Genomic DNA, 5384 nt, shown 5'->3' on the forward strand with positions numbered 1-5384 from the left:
GAGAGAGAGAGAGAGAGAGAGAGAGAAAGAGAGTTTTCAAAGAATGTGACCTAGATTTGTGAAAGGGCTGTATTCTAGAAAGAGTGACTAGACAGGATGGTATAGCTTTAGAGGGCAAATTTCGGACCACTATTTGTTAGTCTTCCAGAGGAAGAAACCTTTGTGCAGAGCTCAGGGAGATGGGCAGGGCTCCTCCATGATGGAGTACATAGTCATCAGAGGCATGGACTTAGAGCCTGTCTGAGGCCACAAGGGCTGAGGTAAAAGAGGCTCCCAAGTTGGACTGCATGCATGCCTTTTGAATACTGCTTTTAGTCTCAAGAAGTGCGATTTGTGAGTTATGACATTCATGAGAAAAGGTGAGTGATTTGAGGGAGCACAGGCCTACATGTGGTCTCCTCATTGATAGGGTCCTAGCAAGCCCAAGAATCATATCTGCTGGGAGGGTCCAGGGACCCTATCCTATGAAAAGCATAGTAAAAGTGCATATAGTCCAGTGTCCAAGCAAGAAGGAAATGCAGAAGGTAGAATGAAAGTGCTTTATTCCAGTCCAGAAAGGAGCTAGGTTAGGTAAACAACTGTGTTAGCGCTTCTTTTTCATTTGTGAACAAAGAAACCAGGGTGGCTTACACCTGCGATCCCAGTACTCAAGAGGCTGAAACAGGAGGATTGCTGTAAGTTTGAGACTAACCTGGAGAGTAAGACCCTGTCAAGAAGAAAAAGAAGAGGAGGAGGAAGGGGAGGAGGAGGAGGAAGGGGAAAGGAAGAGAAGGATAAGGAAAAGAAGGAAGGAGGAGGAAGGAGGAGGAGGAAGGGGAGGAGGAGGAGGAAGGGGAAAGGAAGAGAAGGATAAGGAAAAGAAGGAAGGAGGAGGAGGAGGAAAGAAAGGAAGGAAGAAGGAAAGAAAAGAAAAGAATCAGAGTTGACCTGCTAACAGGGCATTGCCAAATAACTTAACCTCCAAGCTGAGATAGGAACCTTCCAGATCCATCTAGTCAGGAGATTTTGTTAGAGCTGATGGGTCCCATGTGACTTCATGTGATTGTATCTGCTCCAGGCCCTAGAGACCAAGAATGGAGGCTCAGAGATGGGTCTGTGGCCTGGGAATGGGCTGGAGGGAGGCACTTTCTCTGGAAAGGTTTGGGAGTTTCTATCCTGTCCCTAAGACTTGTCTACTCTAGAGTAGACACCAGGTGGCGCTCCCACCACAAGCCCAGTGCCATCTAAAGATGCTGAGCTGTCTCACCCAGACATACTTAAGCTGATCGCCTTAAGGAAAGGTGACAAACTCTAGCCCTTCTCCGCCTGTCCTAACTAAATATTCCTCTGTGGATTTTCACATTTTGATCTCATTGCGTTTTTAACAATTTAAGGTAGAGGTCAAATAAAAGTGTATGTATGGTGACAGATACAGGTATAGATAGGCTGGCGCTGGGCAGTGCAGAGCAGAGGGGCTAAGTAGTGTGTGTTGATTTTGAAGTCTTTCAGTCAGAGTTGGTAGCTGGTAGACTCTGATCTGGCTTACGGAGAGAAAACAGGAGCTTGAGAATAAGCTGGTGAGGGTTTGGAGAAGTGTGCAGTGGTGAGATATGGTACTGGGATCTGTAGAGCCTAAAGAGCTCTACACTCGCTCCTACCCAGGCATACCTAGGCATGTGGCCATAAACAATGGTAACTAAAGCTATGGTGCCATGCTTGGGAGACAGACAGGCATGGTGTGCAGAATGGTCTAGATGTGGCCTAAAAAACTGTTTTGTTTCTTAAAACTTTATATTTATTTATTTATTTATTTATTTTTCTGTGTATATGGGTGTTTTGCCTATTCACACATCTCTGCACCATATGTATGCAGTGCCATCATCCCCTGGATCTGGAGTTATAGCCAGTTGTATGCTACCATGTGGGTACTGGCAATAGTATGTGGATCCTCTGGAAGAGCAGCCAGTGTTCTTAACCATCAAGCTATCTCTTTAGCTCCTTAAACCTGGTGTCATGCATCCGTGTTCTCTTCTTTGGATCATTTAGTGATGCTTTTATATGATGATCTCTTTAAACCAGAGAGTTTGAGCAAAGACTTAACTTTCAACTTCACTTGAAAAGCCAGGCAGTCTATCTGCTGTCTTTCCTGTGGTTCCCCCCATGGTCTGGAGCTGAGTAGCAGCTGCCTCCGTAAACAGCATTCCACCCATGACCTGCCTGGTCTGCATGCCTCTGACAATTAGGGGTCATGAGGATGACTAAGTGGTTCTTGTTGTTAGAGGTAGGAGACTCCACTGGGTGGAGACTTAATGGCAGGCATGGAATCCTACATGGGGAGGCTACTCAAACAACTGGAGTTATTAATAATCCTGAGAATTAAGATTCTTAGATCATTATACCTATGAAAATTAGTATGATGGTCAATGTGTGTATGTTGTATCTCCTCCCTGAATCCCTGGGCCTCTTGGTGGGGTAGGTCATGCCTGTGAGTTCACGCCATGGAATCAAGACTGAAGAAAGCTTAGGAATGGAGAAACACACTGAGTTTGGCCCTAGAGGGTAAGAGGCTCCATTGGAATATTGTGATGGACCCCAGGACCTCTGCTGGTTCTGAGTCATGAAGCTCCAATCTGCATGTGTCCAGAGTCTTTGATTTCTCAAATATACTTGTTTTGGCTGCACCTCCTTTGCCCACAGGGTGCAGGTCTGTATCCTTTCTAGTAGTCTTGTCTCTCACTCCTCCAATTCTGGTATCGTATGAGGGGAAGCAGAGGGGTGTCTCCCCTGCAGACTCCTCATCATCTGCATCTGATGCTGCTTCTTCTGGTCCATTTCCCATCACTGATCACAAGTTGGGAAGTGTACCTTGGTTCAGGCTCAAGAGCAAGTTTTGGATTCTAATGAGGCAGGCAGGCCCGTCACTACTTACAATGTTTTGATTTCCTTGTGTTACCTGAGTCAGGAACCACCAACCTATTGCTGGTACCTGTTTCCTTCTGTTGCTTTTCCCTCTATAGGACCAAGGAGCAGGCTGCCATCTGGCCTGGCCCTTTGTCCCAGGGTCTGTCTTGGAGAAAAGATGGCCTTCAGCACTTCTCTCTTTAGCATGTAGCCTTGAAAAAATGCTTTGGCTTCTACCCCTAGTTTCCATCTGTTCCCTATTGCTTAGAAGGCTGAGTCTGGCCCCTGGCCTGCCCTTCTGCTCAGCACGTGGTAACCTAGCCCTGTCTGAGTCCTGAGGATTTTTTGAACTCAGATTGCAGCCAAGTACCAGAGGCAGCATGCAAGGGCACATTACACTGATGGAAGCTAAGGTGTTGGCCCTAGGGAGACCACCTGAATTAAAGTCCCAGCTCTGTCTCTATCCCCCCGAGTGAGCCTAGGTATATTGTATCACTTTTCTATGCCTTAATTCCCCTGCTTATAGAGAGAGATGAACTACAGCACCTAGCTCCTAGGATCACTGTGCATTAAAAATGAGGCAGTGAAATGTTCATAGCATGTAACAGTAACCACACTATTGGCAATTGTCATTAGAGTCAGAAAACTTGGCTCTCTGTCTTCATTCACTCATTTCCAATTGATCTCAGACAGACCCCTGTTGTCCTGGATGCCTCAGTTTCTTCCCTAAGATGGAGTTATGCTTCCTTACTTAGAGGAGATAATGTAGGTCTGGCAGGAATGAGGTAGGCGGAAGTGGGTTGCATCTTCTGAGTTACTGTGCACATGGGTAATGTTTTCATTTCAGATGCACTTGAATTCTTGGTTCTTAAAGGCAGGGATGGGTGATTTCTTAATTTGCCTCAATCTTTTATAGAAATGAAGACACTGGAGGGCATAACTGCCCAAAATGTGAGTCACTGGGCTAGAAAGCAAGTGTCATTCTTAGAAGCTACTTTGGCCTGGTCTGCTTGCCAGTTTTAGGGCCACAAGATTGAGTGCAGGCCTGAGAAGGAGCTCTTGGGCTTTCTATAGCCTTTTCTCTCTGGGGTTGTGACCCCAGGCATCATGAAGCTAGTGGTGCGTATAGTATAGCGTAAGGAAGCTAGCCCTGCAGTGTCCCTAGACCCCTCCCCACGGGAGATCTGAAGGAATTCACCTTAGTGGCTGGAGTGCTTTGGGGCTTTTAGGAATGGAGAAAATAGCTAGAAGCAGACTGTGCAATTGGCAGAGCTAAGATTCAAGGTATCAAAACTTTCCTCCTCATGGAGCAGTGAAGAGTGCTGGCTCCGAGGTCAGGGCATCCTGCCCAGGGTCTGCCTGTGTCTGCAGCATGCTCAGTATGTCTGCGTCTGTGGATTTTGAAGGTCGAGTTTTTGTTTACTTCTGTTCCTTCTTCGATCTTCTCTTCTTGGTGCAGTACACCTTAGACTACATATCCAGTAAGCAGTAGATAAGGACATGCTGACCTGGATGGATTTCCCAGTCATGCCTTCCTAGGGTACAAGCAGAGGTAGGGAACCTGTCCATCTCTGGCCCAAGGGACATGGGAGACCCTATTACAAAGGAGCAGACAAAGTGGCTCTGAGGCCATAAGCCAATGATAGAGTTCCCTGGGTTGTTCAGGTGACTGCAGAGGCTGGGGCCTGGAGCGTCTGGCTGATGGACCTACCACAGAGTCACCAGGTTGCCCTTGGTGGGTAGCTGAGCCTTAGGCAGAGAAAGAGATCCCTTTAACTGGTCTGACCTTCCCTCTCTGACTATGAGACTTGTGCCCCTCACTTTCTTCTTGAGGAAGGGGCCTTCCTAATTATATCCCCCTCAGTGCACATGGAAATGAGTTTGGATTTTCTGAGCATACACCAGCTGGCTGGGGGGAGGCAGCCCAGAAGGCTGCTGGCTGGGGAAGGGAGGAGAAAGGAGAGGGAGAGGAGGGAGCCAGGCCAAGATGAAAAAATTCCCAGCGTTCTCTCAGGCAGAGCAATAGTGGGGCGTTGTGGGCACCCCACACATCATAGACCTCCCCTCTCTCCTCCACAGAGGAAAGCATCTTGCTCCGGGCCGATAAGATCAGCAGAGAGCTGAGTCCCACTCCGGCAAGCAAGCTCATTCTCTGAGAATGGTTCTCTGACTACAAACCACTTAGCTGGCAGCAAGGGGGTTGTCCGGTGTTAAGACTCATCCTTGCGCTGAGAGATCCTTACGGGTTTCCTAGGCCTTTCTTTCCATTGGGGCGAAGGAAGTGGAACTGAAAGCCCAGAGGAGGGATAGGATCTGTCCCTCATGACAGATCACAAGTCTGTCTTCTTTGCAGCTGGGTTTCTCCCGGTGGAGTTGCCTGCGTGCGGGTAGCGAAGGTTCTCCTGGCAGCGTTCACCGCACAAGCTAAGGGCCACCGGCAAAGCTAGAAAAGGCTGCGAGGGGCGGGGGGGAGGGGCGGGGTGGGGTCAGGCGCTTGACTCCGC

This window comes from Mastomys coucha, unplaced genomic scaffold (genome assembly GCF_008632895.1).
Source record: "Mastomys coucha isolate ucsf_1 unplaced genomic scaffold, UCSF_Mcou_1 pScaffold23, whole genome shotgun sequence".
In the NCBI taxonomy this organism is placed as follows: domain Eukaryota; kingdom Metazoa; phylum Chordata; class Mammalia; order Rodentia; family Muridae; genus Mastomys; species Mastomys coucha.